Genomic DNA, 18,271 nt, shown 5'->3' with positions numbered 1-18,271 from the left:
AATGTAAAAATGAGTTGCCAATAAACAGCATTAAATGAGTTACTTCCAGTTGTCACCACCGACCTTCTCTTTCTATTTGTCACTACTGTGTCATTTAAAAAAGTGTTTGCATGTGCCTGGCCTCAGGGTCGTAGAGAGCGATCACGTGCCCTGAGGTAAGAAACACCCGGGCCTCTCCTAGTTCTTGTTCAAACAAATGTTTTCTTTTATAAAATTAAAAAGCACTGTTTTGCCCAGGCCCCTAGGATATATCCCGGGTCCCCCCCCCCCCCCCCCCCCCGTCAGCCCTGTCTGGCCTTGACACAAGGCTTGTGCGCCGAACATGAACATGGTACTAATCCAGGTTACGACGAGGCATACATCATAAACAGATCCCCTGCACAGATACATAAGGGCCGAGAACCAGACTACAAACGCTAAACCTGTCTTTTCTCAGTCGTTGTGCACGCGACACGTAATTTGTTAAGAAATTACACGGAGAGGTACATCATAAATTTGTGCATGCTATCTTTAAATATAGTGTTTCATATATTTTTAACCCTATGATTTTATGGTTTCCTAACTATCATTAAGTTTGGAACCGTTTCAACGTTTGCGCAATTGGATTTTTAAAAACAGACTCGACGTGATATCAACCCACTTCATGGGACTTTGCACCACGTCCACAACCACCATTGCAATGATATTAGTCCCCGCACTTAAGTGCCCTTGACAACTCTGCGTACATACTAAGTCTATATTTCAGTTGTGAGGTGAACCGTTGTACATTAAATTACTGGCGATTGTGAAACCCGTCTTTCTTCTGTCTTACTTGGACACTTAGCGGGATTTGCTGCTTGAGCTATGCAAATTCAGTCTGATTCCCTGCTTCGTGTCCTTCTTGCATATGCACTCCGTTCTCACAGTGAAATGAGACTGCAGGGAGAATACGAAACACGGAACCAAACTGACGTGTAATATACGTCATATACAAATTGATAAAGTGAAAGCTGGTTGTACACTTACTAAACACGCTCAGATGTATGCTATTTCCATTCGCTAAAACTGCCGAAATGTGGACGTAGAGCAGTATATATTTAAGGTAAGCAGAGGCGAACGAAGTGTGCATGTGCGTGTGTCAGGATACAATGTTCTATATTAGGTTTTGTTGTTGTTGTTGAACTATTTTGAAATATTACACGTCTGATAGGTCGTAACGTTGGAACTGTTTTATCACTGACCTTTTGACAATCTACTTCCTCTTTTATGTTGGGAATACTTATGGAGTTGTTTTTGACGTGACCTATGGCTTTATAATAGATAGACAATTTATGTAATAGTCTGCAAATCAAACCATCTACATATGGATGCACATATACAATACATATTTTATTTGTATACGTTGATCGGGTGGGGTTCTTTTTATCGGAAGCAGTGGGTGTGTATCAAAACTAAAATTTAAAAAAGACATCAAGTATAGTGTGTGAAGGAATCTTACAAAATGTGCAAGTTTTCTTGAGCCTTTTATTTATATTTTTTATGTTGGAGTTGATCATTGATCTAGCAAGAGGCAAAATAACGTAACGAGGTCAATTGCTGATGTGGTGTGATTTTGATTTTTAACTTAGCTTTAACAATTTTTCAGTCATATCGCTACGATGTCTGCAGTGTGTCAGTTTATAGTGATGTCTGGCACTGGGGCATCATGCCGCAGACATGTAGCATGATGTCCCACTCAGTCACATTATCCTGACACCAGGCCGACCAGTCCTAACACTAAACCTCTTAATGCTGAACGCTAAGCGAGGCAGCTGTTAGTACCATTTTTGTAAGTCTCTTACACGACTCGGCCGGGGATCGAACCTACGACCTCCCGCATCCGAGGCGGACGCTCTAACCACTAGGCCACCGGAGCGGTAGATCAGTTACTGAACTGTAGGAGAGGCCTGACATCATAGCAAATTTACTTTATTCCTGACCATCTATTGTTCTCTTCTTTCCCCTAATGATTAATTTATTACTGACGTAACTTCATCAAAGACTATACACTGGTGAAGCTTACAACTCACTGAACATGGTAAGAGAAAGTGTTTTAGAGGGATTCTTTTATATCCTTTCGAATATTCCATATCATAAAAATGCTCGTACTTCCTCCTTTTCCTTTTTTGAGAGTTTAGTGCAGTCTGTACGTGCACCTTGGGAGCTTCCTGTAGAAGCTTTCTGTTTATTTACCAATTTAATTCCTTTTTCCTTTTTTACGAGTCTCTTTTTTCTATAATTCTTGTATCCTGCGCTCCTCTCAAAAGGTCAGGAACCACTGATTAATTTCACTCAGGTACTGGTTTGATGTTTCATTGTCCCCTTGTCTGCCTGAGACATTAGCTCCTCCCTACTGGGTATATTTTTAATTTCTTTAATTCCTATTGGCTGGTACGCCTAGTTTAATGTTCGCGGTGCTTGACACGACTTTTTTCACAGGTAACTGAACGCAGAAATCTGACCTTTTGCGACACAAAGAATTTAAACCCTATTGAAGCAACTAGCCTACTCAACCGTCGAATTACTGAATAAACACACAGCCGGCCATCCGCTGTGGGTCTACGAAAGCCTTCAGTCAACTGTTATTAAACTTACGTAACACTTAGCCAGCAAGAAAGTTAAAACCACAGCCGTAAAGATGAAGCAATTCTTACTATGTCTTCACAATAGCCGAAGACCATCTTTTAAACATATTTATGAACATCCTATTGAAAGCAGAGTATACATTACTCGTATTAATAAACATCATGGTAATGTTTCGTTTCATTTGGAGCAACACTAAGATTTATTCATAAGTATTGTTTGTACTGAGGTACAACTTATTATAATGGTTTATTATGTATAGCAAATTAAAGGTGAAATATTTTCATATTTTGGTAATTACTCTTATTTGCAAATGTGGAAAAAATATATCCTTATATTTTCACACGTGAAAACAAGACTTCGCAGGTGAAAATACAAGATTTCTCATTTGATTGTGTGTGCTTAGAGAAATTATACCTGCAGCAAGAAAAAAACGTTCACTGTGTGAGCTAGAATAAATATATGGCAACATCAACCCCTTTCAAGCATGGTAATTAACTTTTGATAGCGAAATATGACTCGGCCCCATTCGCTTTTCTTTAAGTTACTTCCCCTTATCCCCTTACTACTTGTGCAACAATGATGAACTGATAAACGCGTTGCTGAATCGGACGTAATTGTGTTTCGTTAGGGGCAAATAAAGTATTCGCCCCCCACCCCCACCCCACTCCCGGCAGCTTGTACACCTCAGTATATTTTGAAGAGATCAATAGGATTGAAATGGCCTGATCTGTTACCAAAGATTACATTTTTGAAAAAAAGATGGGTTTTTTTATAGCTTGCACATCCTGTCGATTGCAATAAAAAAAGGCATTAGGGTTATAAACCAATGCGCAAAACTTAGTCATTTTATTTTTTGATTTAGATTTATCAACCTGGTTATCGCCGGTGGGAGGAGGGTCTATAACACTGCCATCTTTTTGGGTGTATGAAAACGGAGTTTTCAGTGTAAGACAAAAATAAAGGAAAAGAAAGAAAGAATGAAAAACTCCTTGCTGAACATAGTGGACAAGGCATGGATCTACGGATGCAGTTTACATGAGGGTGGCCATTCAGAATCAGTAAGGTACATAACTTGTGTACGGGGGAACGGCGTGGAATTTCTTCTTTACGATGGATTAAGTTATGAGTAACCTAATGTGCATATAGTATAGACAAATTAGAACGGAGTCATCGAGGGGTGGGAGTGTCATCTGCGAGAGCTCGTTACCTTCATTTTATTGGGAGATGGCGATGATGCCTTTGCCTGTGCTTGCTGAGTATCATGATCCGTTTCCTTAAACTAATGATGAAAGGTAAAAGAAAAATTAAGAACTTTTAAAACGTGACATCTGCATCAAATATTAGTATACATAATTTTAATATTTCTCAGAAATGTTGAACAAAACAAAATCGACAAGCGTTAAAAGGCACGTATCTCTCATTTTCGTAGCATATCGAGGACGGTGAATTACAAAACTCCTGTTCTCCGAAAAATGTAGACTCGCCCATACAGATATGGCGGCAAAAAATCTAGCCTAGGATCGAATAAAAGGCGAAGAAAGTTACATTGTTAGAGGCCCCTTGGCGACGACAGTCACATTCGTAATCAGAAATTGATGAATGAAATGATTAAGTTTTGTGAATTTCTTTTATACGTGATGCCTTTTGCTTTTAAGATCGGTAGGGGGTAGAAGGTGGAGGGAATGTGGACGAATATTTTAATTAACAAAAATAAAAATGCTATTTTTTCAACACATTATAGATCATTCCAATCCTTACGCTGTCTTAGCGGCAGTGTCTGTAATTTTCGAGTATTGCAACATGCAGTTTTAACATTTTGAATTGTTTACTCCTTAAATCTTTCCCGAAACATATCAGCCAATATCCACAACTGGAATTAAATCATTATTAGCGGTCCAATAGTCCTTTCCTACAGGCATCTCGATATCAATAGTTTTTCAATAGATCTGAATGCTAATTTCGGTGGGGGAAAAATGCTTTCTATCCTTCTTAGGCATGCTTGTCACGCAAAATGTTAGGTTCTAAATATGAAAAGATCATAGGCATATACTCCAGTGCGTTTAATTTTAAAAAAATGCAACAAAAAAGGATCTTGATATGAATCAGCACATTCTCAATGTTATGAAACTTACTTTAGCTAGTTTTGTTATTTATTTTTTAATACAATATTTTTCTGCACACTAAGCCCTACCCCCGCCGCCGCCCCCACCCCCCCTCCCCCCCCCCACCGCCCCGTCTGATGTGTGCAGATGGTATCGTTATACTTACCGGTACACTATATTGCGATCGCTCGCCTTCATGATTTTACCGTTTTCGATGAATCGATGTTTTCTGAACTCATTTCGTTTGTTTCCGGAGAAGAAATTATTCCAGTGAACATGAACGTTTCAAAGCATGCCCACACCATAAGACGTGACGTTAACCACATTGTTAGGATGTCAGTGGTAAGGTATATATTGTTGGGGGAGGTATGGTTCAGAACAGAAGGAATAAATATTGCCTGGCACGTTATGAATGATTGTATTGACCAATGTATTATAAATTAGTTATTTTGTCATTAACATAAACTGACGGCAGCTAATAGCATTCGCATACCCTCCCGCTGGTTTGTGCCTCCCCCACCCATTTTAAGAATCAAAAGCATGAAGAATATTTGTACAAAATGCACATAGTAATTTCATTCATTGATTCATATTTTCCAACCTGAATGTTGCCAAGTGGTCCCTAACACTGTCAAATTATTGGCGTTTCAACGCAAATGGAAGCTCCCGGTGTGAAGAAGCAAAGATGTCCATTTATGGTTTCTAGTATATATAGTCTATTTTAGTAGAAATTGTGTCGTCTGCGTCCAATATTTGCAATGTCTAGTTTTAATATTTCTAAAGCAAACTGAAGAATTAGTACGAGGGCCTCCTGTATACTTGTGTTAAAAGAAATATAAATTCAAAATTTACGGAATTTTGGTGATGTTTAAAGAAGGTAACTTCATCACATCTGCTGCTTGAACATAGACTGGCCTAAGCAAATATAGCGACCGTTTTGCTACAGAAACGCCATTTTGATTCGAAACGCCAATAAATTGACAGTGTTTGTGACACCCTGGCGAAAATCAAGTTAGAAATTATAAATCTGTGAAAGAAATGAGCAAACGGGAAGGTGTGACAATACTTTAGTGGAAAGCAAAGATAGTGGGTTGGTGGAGGTTTGCACTCACCCGTTAGTTCTTGTACGTTTACAAGGACGATTTACTAAATTTTATCTCACACTTTTCAGTAATGTGCATAAGATGGGTTTAACAAATTATCATTTTATAAGTGGCGAACACAATAATCTCCCACATCCTATTGGACCTTATTACAGTCTACCTGTACTGTCCTACAATGTAAGACATCGACCCTGGTATTTATGATAATGACGGGTTGAACAGTCCTAACACAAATATCTGAGTATGCATCGTACATTGTAGGACTACAAGTGTTGTCACGAGTTTCGGGACAGATGTACAAGCTTATCAAGGGAATAGAGTTGTTGCAATCATACCTTCTTAATTTTAATCCACGATAAGAAATGCATTTTATCAAACTTTCCACAAACAGAAAATTCACACTGTTGTACATAACTCCAGCTTATTTTCAAGAAACACTTATAAAAGTTTTGGAAATTTCAAGGACCAGACTTTCTGCTTGTCAAAAATTTGCTATGGGTTTTTATGTTTAATGTTTTCGCACATGACACATGTTTTGTATATATATCTTACAATAGTCTGTTTTAAAAGTTATTTATATTACTGTCCTAGTATCTAGTTACATTGTAAGTCAGTAACATTTTTATTCATAAAAAAATAAAATGTCAGACAATGGCCATTAGATTTTCAAGAACCCACTTTAAAACACACCATATTTAATCAGACCTGGTAATCCCATAGCAGGATGAAACTTCTAGTAGAATCTAAAGTCAATGCAGTCTCACTTTCCAAGTCCCTTTCAGCACACGAAAAGCAAATTCCTATACAAAGATGTTTTTCTTGCACTGATAATATTTTATTCAAATGATGATGATGCATATTACAGTTACAGGAGTTTTATTTATACTAAGTTGCATATTTTATTAAATGTGAGAAAAAATATTCGCGTCATTATAATATATGCATAATGTCATCTTTTCTGCAACGTAATAACAGTAAAAGGTAACCTTCGAGCAGTTTGTTTGTATTTCACATCCATGCACATAGATGACCTTAGAGGAAAAGAAAATTCAATTCTAGCAGACTTCTGTTTTGACAAAATATAACAGCTTGGTGCTCTAACAATATCATGGTTATGCAAAAGTATCATACCAGGTTTTTAACACATTTATATCATCTAATTGTATTATACAATATCGAAGTTAGGACCATTCTTTAATTTTGTTGTTTCAAGTGGAGTAAAATTTGGTAATTTTATGTGTCATGGATACAGATATTTTATTGTGCTGTTTACAATACTTGCATGTGGCTCATGATGGTATATTTGCACACTTTTGATTAATTGTTTCCCCCAGACTGTGATTCACATGTCTCCATCCAAAATGCATCACATTCATTATGTATCAGTATACAGTAGCTGCAGGTATATTTTGGTTGAAAAATGTTACAAAATGTATCTGAAATTGAAATTTCTCTATATTTGGTCTTTTACCATTCCTAGTGACCACAGGGGAAGGTGGAAAAACCCTCCTGCTGATGGGTACTATATGTACAAATGATTTATCAAGTGGGGTGAAAATTACATCCTGATGTTTAGACAGAGATTTCATCCTGAGGTTTAGACAGAGATGAACAGATAAAACTATGGACCAACAGGAGGAGAGTTTCAATGTGGCCCATGCATTAAATCATGGACATGACAAATCTCAACAGTTTTTTATTTTGCAGTCTGTAAGTAATGTAGTATACCAGTATCACTTCATCATTTATGCTTTATATCTAAATTCATTAGTTTTGGATTCAAAGGAAATGAACCCTTTGACATGAATTATGTAAAGACATGTTAGCTTATAAAGGAAAGGTCATGTAATGAGATCAGTTATTACACTCGTACCATACTATAGTTTTCATACAGAAGAAAGTCATAGCTCAGGTTCGTCAAGTTTGTTTGTGCAGCCCTGACCATTGTTCAGACAAGGAAGGTTTGAATAAATATTTAATTTCACATTAAAGTATTGAAATAGCATAGAAAGACAAAGGAAAGTGATGAGAACTGTTTAATACTGAATAAATAATATACTTCATCTAGATCAGCATTTAATCAGATATTAAATTTACATGTGTTTAACCCCCACCTTTCTCCATGGGACTTTACCTATTGCTCATAACCTGGAAATTAGAAATACATGTATATAAACTCTTGCCAGATATTCATATAAAAACTTACCGTTCATGATAAGACAAATCAGATGTGCAAATGATATTGGTCCCAACTCCTATTCCCTGTATCATAACTTGAATACCATTTGTATTTCCTTACTATAACCATACTAACATATATTATTTGGCATGAAGATATAAATTCATGTGTGCAAGTAACATTAGCTTCAGTGCATGTCCTTATCAACACACCTGCCCTCCAATACATTTGCCCCTGCCCCTAACATGGATGATATTGGTGTCACTGTATTTTTAGCCATATTGAAAATAACATATTGAAAATAACAGGGCGTAGAGAGATGAATTCAGATATTGAACTGCAATAAGCCCATTACTCTATTTGTACCACCACCACACCTAAACTGCATACACACACAAACACACACACGCAATTGACATAGCCTCAGGGTCACTAATTGTAAATTATTAAGATCTCACTCCATAACAGCTTTTATAAATAATGAAAATGAAAGTGACAAGAATGCACACTTGCACCTAACATTGGCACAGTCGTATACAAATGGATGAGAATGATATCAAAACAGGCGAGTAACGGAATTAGTGTTTCACAAACACAAGGCTTCCAGTTCAAATAGTTTGAAATAGGATTTCCATTTGACCCCACAATTAACTTTCCTGGCTCTTGCAATTGTTTGAAAGTCAGACTGAGATACATTTTTTATTTAAAAAAAGCTGTATTTATAGCACCTTGACTGATTGGACTCTTGGAACTAAAATATAGTGAACACTCTGTTTTCAAAAAGATTGCATCTTAAATGTAAACCTACATATAGTTCACCTGAATTAGATTTATTTGTGTGTGGCTAACATAATCAACTATTTATTATACAGTTACAGTTCTATACATATATTTAATCCATTCTATTTTGTAGCAGAAGCATCTGACAAAACTTGTCATTTTTTATTTGTATAAAGATATGCCATTAATAGTATTTTTTTTTCTTTTTATTTTTCTTTAGGAAATCTTAGAGTGTAAGTGAAGAAAAGGTTGTGGTGCTATAAAACCAGCCATTCCTCAAATTTGACACCAATGAACCAGTAGAAGCAAGAAGGTGGATCTCACACCTAACCTACAATAGACATTTCAGTCTGGTTTGTCTACAATAGACGCTGACAAACACTCACTAAATGGGAAAGGAAATGCTGCTGGGAGTAAAGGGAATACAGCATTTCCACACTTTCAGTAAGAAGTGCACTTCAACATTACCTGCTAATATTATCCACACTTATATATATCTCAACTTTTAATATCAACTTATTAACTTTACATTTTTTATCAGCTGAATATGTGCTACTATCATATGCACCGAGATATTTTCTTACTCAAACCCCCAAAAGTACTGTCAGTGTATCCATCATACAAGATAAATCATTGTAGTAATCCAAATAACAGTAAATGCACAAATCAATTTCCATTGTTATTTCAAGGTTTGGTCTCAATCAGCTTTTCTTTGCTGTCTTTTGTATACTTCAGCCATTAAAAAAAATCATTTTAATTACATGTACTGACACTACTAACATGTGTCATTTTAATTACTGACACTAATAACATGTGTCATTTTAATTACTGACACTAATAACATGTGTCATTTTAATTACTGATGCTACTAACATGTGTCATTTTATTTACTGACACTACTAACATGTGTCATTTTAATTACTGACACTACTAACATGTGTCATTTTAATTACTGACACTACTAACATGTGTCATTTTAATTACTGACACTACTAACATGTGTCATTTTATTTACTGACACTACTAACATGTGTCATTTTAATTACTGACACTAGTAATATGTGATAATGAATGAATGAAAAGCAACCGCTTACCATCATGCTGCACTATCTTTCTAACAAAAAAAATTATGTTCCATTTATGTTCCCTTATAATTTGAATCAAACTGCAAACAAAAACTGTGCTGATCTGCCATAGTATAATGCATCTACAGATCAGGGTGTATGTTGTTTGTTCTGCCTATTACTCCAAACAACCTGTACAGACCCAGATCTGCTGGCACATTATGCAATGGCAGATCTGGGTCTGTGCATTTTACAATTGGACTCATCTCATAAGTGACTTATTTATGGTACTTCAGCTTGAATGCAGTCTATTTCTTATGTTGTTGTCGTAGTATGGTTGGGATTATGAAACAACTGATTGTCAACATTTCTCAGCATTATATTGATTAAAACACTGGTTGAATGAAAGATATAAAATGAAAGATGAAGTTTTGTTGCTTCATACCATAAGGTTCACAAGAACTGAATCTTTTTTTTTTTCTGGCTTCAGTGTTTGATGAGGCAGTATTAGCACTTGCCAGACTGTAAGGAATGATGTGTTGGTTCTTGACCAGGAAGCAGACCAAACAAAAGTGAACTGGCTCCAAACATGTCACCAGTTTATCCTATGACTATTTATGAATAATGTGTTTGTTCTTGATGAGGAAGCATAATAAAAAAAAGTGAACTGACTCCAAACATATCATGACTTTATCCTATGGCTGAGTGGGTGCAGGGGAGAGAAGAGTCATTCCAATTTGTGTTGGGCAGATCAGGGACCTGTATTCTGATTCCTATTGACAGTAGAGGAAATTCCTTCAAGACAGACTGGCATAATATATTTTAATTTGTGTACAAATGTGTTATTGATATAAAATATACAATCTTGTACCATATATCTATTTCATTTTTTTCTCTCCCAGTAATATATTTGATTTTCCAATCTGCATTTTTCCAAATTAAGAAGGCAAAACGTTTTTACAATTTGAACATACCTACTGTCCAAGAAATGCAAATTTGACTTGTTTTCTGATAATATTCTTATAATATTTTAGATGAGAATGTACTTCTGTTCATCGTTTTTAGGATGAACATTTGAAACAGCCAAGTTTCTCTGCCAAGAGCAGTTCCATTTAAGCATACATGTTACCCAGGGAAGGCAGTTTTTTAAATAATATATACTGGGTGCTTGGATCTACTTAAGATCACATGAAAATGGTAACATTCTTCCATCTATTCCAGTAGCGTATGCTGTCCACATGAAAGAGACATACGATAACTTAAGGCAGCTACTGAATTCCATTGAGTATAACAAGTACAGCTGGCACCTCTGTGGTGATTTGAAGGTAGTTGCCCTTTTAATGGGACTGCAGCAAGGATGTACAAAATACATGTGTTTCTTATGCGAGTGGGATAGCCGAGCAAGGGAAATGCACTACATGAGGAAGGAATGGACTCACAGGCAGAATGTAGCCATTGGAGAGAAGAATATCCAACACCCAGCTCTGGTTGAGGCTCAGATAATCTTACTACCACCCCTTCACATCAAACTAGGTTTGATGAAGAACTTCGTGAAAGCCATTGACCGGACTTTGCCAGCATTCCGATACCTGCATGAAAAATTCCCTCGACTCAGCGAAGCAAAGATTAAAGAGGGAGTTTTTGTGGGTCCTCAGATTCGAGAGCTTTTCAAAGATGACCGGTTCAACAACTTGCTGGAAGGTGACGCGAAACAAGCATGGAATGCTTTTCGCCTAGTTTCTACAAACTTCCTCGGAAATGTTAGGACAGAAAACTATAAGGAACTAGTAGAAGACATGTTGATGAAGTATAAGAAACTTGGCTGCAATATGTCTCTAAAGATTCACTTCCTTCATTCCCATTTGGATTTCTTTCCTAGCAACTGTGGTATTGTTAGTGATGAACACGGCAAACGTTTTCATCAAGATATCGCAACAATGGAACAAAGATACCAGGGAAGATGGTCCACTACAATGCTGGCTGACTACTGCTGGACACTCCTCAGAGATGCTCCCGAACAGCTGTACAAGAGACAGGCGAAGAAATCTAAGATGTAGTCAATGACTTGATTTTTTATAGGTAGGCTATTACAGTTGACCTTTTACTATTGGAATGCATTTCGTTATGTAAACATTAATTTCTTGCAGATTACAAAAAAACTAGAGCCAATTTTGCAATTTGACTGTCATATTCGTGTTCAGCACATAAAAATTGATAAGAATTGACTAATTTTATTTCAGTAACATGACTTTTGTAAAAAATTGTTGTCCAGTGATATTCTAAACTATGTATATGGGTTATTACTCTGTATTTCAAAATAACTTTCCTTGGTCCCTGGAACAGCCTGAAAAATCAGTGTTGTTCATTCATTTGAAAACATTTCTGATCAAAAAAAAATATCAGATTTCAAACATATCCCATGATGTGAAATAGCATTTCACTCTGAATGATATTTTGAATTTGGCATCCACAATGTCTTTTTATTGTTAGTACTCATACAACTGAATACATTAAGAAAGGAATACTAAATCTTTAAATTTTGTGCATACTACAACTTGTAAATTTTTAATAAAATAACCGATTTCCCGTTAAGCGCTAGTCATGATATTAGCAGTTGCCGAAACGGTCCGGTACTGCTGGACGCGATATTAGTAGATCTACAGCCGATTAGTACAGTTGGCCCGGTAGCAAGCATTTTAGCCTATTTTAATCTGTATGTATAAGAGTAGTTTTACAAATGCTTTTGAGAGAAACCAGGGCCTAACCGGAATTTTGCTCCGCGCAAGCGTCACTAACACTGATTTGAGTTACGGTTTAGCATCGCATGTACGATTTTGAAAACGTCTTCACCACTAAGAAAAAAGAACTCTATTACTCAAAAAGTGAAGTTTAATTTGGAATAAATAAAAAATTGGCCGTGCATTCTGCTATTAAACATCGATATTCATCATGCTTTTTGCACTCAGTGCGCCATCGCAAAGACGATGTGAGGAAGCACGTCGGTTGCATAAAACACATAGAAGTTGGGAAAATTAAGAATTCGCAGATTTCAGCTCCGGAATATTTTAAACAATTGGCGGAGGAAATGCAGGCTACCAACACTGAAGCATTATTTGTGAGTTTTCTTGTCGAACACAATCTACCTTTATTAGCTGGAGACCATGCTAAACATTTGTTCTGACAAATGTTGCCAGACTTGAAAATCGATTCCAAATTTTCCTGTGGAAGGACCAAAAGTGCTGCAGCTCCTGTGCATTCCTCACAGCAACAGTGCAAGCGAAGTGTATTTTCTCTTGTGAGGAAAAATAAGACTTTAGCCGGCAAGAAGTCTGAACTGTTTAGAAAACAAAGTTACGATCAAGCAGTTGAGGAAGTTTAAGTCTGTCACAGTATCATGTCTTGATAAATAAATATTTCTGCATATATGTAGTGTTTTAGTTTTATATTGCGAACTTTATATAGTGTAGTATTGACGGTCGGAATGGTCAGAGTGGATGGAGTTATTGTCATGGTATTTTTCACGAATTCTTGTCTAAATTCACGACTTTTTATCCCTACTTTCACTAATTGTGAGCCTGGAAGGTTGGCAGCTATGTACAAGTGGCATATTAGAATAATTTCTACTATGAACCTTTGAAAAAGATGCGGTTTCATGCACCTTATTTGCAGCAGAAGAAAATATAGGCTTTAATACAGTTTTTAGATGAGACATAAATATACTGACATAAGACGGTAACAAGAAAAAAGTTCCTATTGTTCATAAGAGTATTTAGACAGCAGTGATTTTATAAGACAGATTAGAGACATCTTCATTTTCTTGCATGAATAACATAATTGTAAATGTTGTTCACTCAGTGTCTGGATTGTTTTTGTTTTTCCAGAGGGAGGACGATTAGAAAGATTGTATGTTTCATGAGTAAAATACTGAATTTGGGATTCAGTTATGAAAGACAGTAAGACATGTTAATTATGGGATTGTAAAGCCACGTACACTGGGATCAGAGCACTCTGAGAAACCCTTAAAAATTGTATTAAATTGTTTCAATTTTTCATTGCATTTTTGGAATTTTATCCCTCAAATAGTTTATCAACAGCACCAGACTCGTACTGATTTTGATTTCTCCTTGAAACCATATCAGCTGCAATTTCTTGCATTGTTTTGGGTCTGACTGGAACAAAATGGATATTTCTGGAACCTATGAGTGTATCTCCTTCCTTCGCTTTATCCCTGAATTGTCAACTAGCGTCTTGAGGATGATTGTTTTCTTGCAGGAATATATATATATATATATATATATATATATATATATATATATATATATATATATATATATGGACCCTTTACATCTATGCTGGATACACAACATAACGTTCACATTTTTATTGAATGTTGTGTGATACTTATACAAATAATATGCATGTATTGCTATAGAAATGTCTCCAAATTATGGGTATGTAATTAAGGTAAACATGTTTAATATTCACCTACATGTGGTTCAAGTCTCAGGTTCAGCCAATGTGGATTTGTTAGAAAGCTTGCCAATAGTTTCACTTGGGTCAGTGAGTATTCCTGGGTTTTTCCTCCACCAAATATATTGGCTGTGATGTATCATATACTGAAAGACGGAATTAAATCCAGAACATCATGCAGATGAAATTGGAAATAAAGGCCTTTTCCACGTACTGTGGCTTGGATATGTATCACGCCTTGGACTTATGGATTACAAAATTCAATACTGTACCAAAATAGCTACAACTTCTTATAGTGGATAGGTATAATATCGATATAATACCAGTGGAAATACTAAGCATACTAGAAGACTTTAAACTGGATAATGAAGTAATTTTCTAGATCATCGAAAAGTAAAGCTAAATATTGCTCTTTACAAATAGAAAACTCTTATGAACTTTTTATATGAGATATACCACTGAGCATAGGAAAGTTTCACCAATTTGTTTTATTCCTGGGGAAGGTTGCCTTCCTTCCAGTCTTTGGATATGTAAATGAAATTGTAAAACCATAAAATTTCACAACATTAAACAAAATGGATTATATTGTAAGAAAAAGGATTACTTGTACCATGATACTCCATGCACAAATCTATATTAAAAGTGAAATATAAAGTATTACTCACACAGTATCTCATTACATGTCTGGTGTTGTCTATATGCAGTAAGCAAAAAATTTGGCACAGTAAAGCAATATCAGGTTGTGGAACACTTCTGTCTCAGCATTCTTCTTGTCACATGAAATAAGACATACCGAAAATGACGTTTTGTTTGTTCTAGTATCTCAGTATGTAATAGAAAAGACAAAGTATTTACTTTAGAGTTATGTTCAAAATTTACATTGGCAGTGTGCTAAGAATATATGGACCTAAAAATTGACAATATAACTATCTGGTAACTGACTCAGAAATTCAAATTAAACTTGACTTGAATACTCATTTAAGGAGAGTACATCTTTGTAATAATTAGTCTAGCAAGCTTGTAAAGTGTAATTCAAGGTGAAAAGTACAAAGTCATCGCACAATTTGAAACTATTACAGATGAAGGTGGAACAAAATAAACACCATGATATACATGCAATTGATGAGATCATTGTTACAGTGTGTGCATGAAATATGTTGAAATGAATACCTTAAATTTGTGCAAAACTTGTTAATCATCAGATGACAGTGTTATTCAATGCTTTGACCAGTCTTTCAACCTTCCTAGTCATTCTGTTCTTTTTGGGATCTACTTGAGTTTGTCCTGCAAAGATTCAATGTGTCCCATCCAATCTGGTAGGACCCACTGGTGTTTGTAGTACACATGGAATTTCAACTTATCCCACATATTCCGTTTTAATTGTTGGCGACTGTAATGGCAGTACCTTATCATGTTTTGGGATTACATAATCTGACCTTGTGTCTTGGCAATTTTGGAAATGAAAATGAATATTTTTGACCATGTGCTAAGAATTTTGTCAGTGCAAGAGTCTGATTCATGTACTTAGAAATCTGAGATAAAATAGTATCAAGTTATTTTATTTGTGTATGTAAATTGTACATATTCTTTGCCCTGACTGCCATTTAAACAACATCCATATTATCATAAAATGAGATTTTTAAAAATATGTTTCTCTCCTCAAAGTTTATAATTTTATAAGTTTTCTTTTAGTACTATTATTATTAACAGCAGTATTTTCAGGATGGAAGGAAATTAGTGTTTACCAAATATCTTTAGAATGATGGCTAATCATGTTTTTTTACACAGCCAGCTAGATAATAGAGTATATAGTCAGCCCTTTAGATGGGTCACCATGAATGTGATCTCAGTCCAGCACACCATAATAGATTCCATGCTCAGTCAAATGAATGGATGTAGTTGCTTTCCTTCTTACAAACATATCAGTTTAGTCTTATTCAGTGGTATGACAAGAAGACAGCTTTGATGTTTCATTACTATGGTCTTATATTGAATGTTTCATTACTATGGTCTTATATTGAATGTTTTATTACTATGGTCTTATATTGAATGTTTCATTACTATGGTCTTATATTGAATGTTTTATTACTATGGTCTTATATTGAATGTTTCATTACTATGGTCTTATATTGAATGTTTCAATACTATGGTCTTATATTGAATGCTTCATTACTATGGTCTTATACTGAATGTTTCATTACTATGGTCTTATATTTTGCAAATGATGGATATTAAATATGCTGAATAAACACACACATACAATGATTATAGGACTTGCAATAGAACTGAGGTAGGTAGTGGACTCTCTACACCAGTACCAAAAATGATTCATGATGCTTTTGTCCAATATATATATATATATATATATATATATATATATATATATATATATATATATATATATATATATATATATATATAGTGATGTATATTTAATTTGTGTTGCTTTTTGGCTTTTTTCCATGATTATATGTTAAACATATCTGTATATACCTGACCAGTGACATTCATTTAGTAAACAACATAGTACATAACTAATATTTTTGTTATTGTGGATTGAATATTTAGATCATTATTAATTGTAAACACATTAACACCAGTGTTGGTTAAAGATACATTATTGATTCTGACCTTAGAAAGTTCCTTAAGAGAAAGTTCCCATGAAGTTTATTTACAGATTATTTACAGAAAATGCTAATTGTGACCAGGGTCAAATGGAGGGATATATATATAGTTGTTTACATTAGGATTATTAATTCTTGCATTATCATCTGAAGTAGAACCAGTCTTATTGTTGTGTTCAGTTTTTGTTAATTTTGGTGCATTTATTTATTATTCACTGAATTATGAAGTGTTCAATAACATTCTTGAGCTTAAATATTAAGTTGCAAATATAGTGAATTCAGACAGGAACATTTTGATTGTATTATTAAGATATGTTCAAAGACTGTTAACACATCACCTCATTCCAGGCTATTCACACATCAGCTTCTTTGAAACTACAGGCAAATCGACACATTTAATATTGAAATTTAGTTACAAAGCCACAAGAATTCAGTTGGAACTTCATACATTTTTACTTATGATTGAACTCTTAGGACTATTCCGGGTTTAATTCACAATACTGTAATTTCTGTTTAAATTTCACTTTCTTGTTGCTTTTCACTGTTACTTAGTTTAAGACCACAGAGTCATTATATATATATATATATATATATATATATATATATATATATATATATATATATATGTGTGTGTGTGTGTGTGTGTAAGTACCTTCAGAAAATGGATCATTTTGAGATAGGAATTCTTTCATGCACTTATACTGTAGTTTTCTGCAATCGACTGTCAAAGCAGGTTTCAATTATCTCATGTATGAGAGAAACAGAGAAGTAAAGGAAAGAACAATCACAAAAAGCTTTGTCTCCAAAGTCTCTGCATTATTTGATATAAATTTATCAAACGCTTTCATACTAATATTTCTAATTAATGAATCCATTTGCCCTTTGAACAGTCCAGCAAAGAATGTTACATCCAACTGACTGCATATTTTATAACATAATGCATGATCTATGTTTGCAGTAGGCCATATCAGCAAGATAATGTACCCTCAATACACTTCAGTTTTGATAACACAGTTTACAACCCTTTATGTTTCTTGCTTTGGTAAAGCTGATATAATTTGTTATCAAATAAAAAGAATGATTTTCACACGCATAAGTTATTCTTTTTATGAAGTGGGAATGTTAGCCTTTTTTCTAGAAAAGTTTTTGCTGCCTACCATACGTTATACAGACGTTCACTTAAGGGAAAGATTTTAAGCATTTATTGAAATGAGGTTGATGAAATGCAGTGTAAGAAATGAACAATATGATGAAATGGGTACCGGTCACTTCTGATCTGAGCTTAATAATAATAATAATAATGACCTTATTTAAAGAGAGTAACACAATTAGCTAAGAACTAATC

The 18,271-nt window shown here is 34.9% G+C and overlaps 1 protein-coding gene across 3 annotated transcripts in view; it reads left to right on the top strand.

Annotated features, from left to right (window-relative positions):
- Positions 1-681: 681 nt before the first annotated feature.
- LOC149795493 (uncharacterized) overlaps positions 682-18,271 on the top strand; it is a 38,056-nt gene continuing 20,466 nt past the window's right edge. The window contains exons 1-2 of one of the 3 annotated variants that reach the window (XM_089965299.1): positions 688-1,081; positions 3,467-3,667. The gene's annotated coding sequence lies outside the window, so the exon portion shown is untranslated. Of the gene's footprint in view, positions 1,082-3,466; positions 3,668-18,271 lie in introns of all 3 variants that reach the window. The other 2 variants (XM_089965301.1, XM_089965298.1) reach the window with 2 other exon arrangements.

This window comes from Sinohyriopsis cumingii, chromosome 7, assembly GCF_028554795.1.
Source record: "Sinohyriopsis cumingii isolate HCF-2022 chromosome 7, ASM2855479v2, whole genome shotgun sequence".
Lineage (NCBI taxonomy): Eukaryota > Metazoa > Mollusca > Bivalvia > Unionida > Unionidae > Sinohyriopsis > Sinohyriopsis cumingii.
Note: the sequence above shows the minus strand (reverse complement) of the source record. Positions and strands in the feature narration are given on the sequence as shown.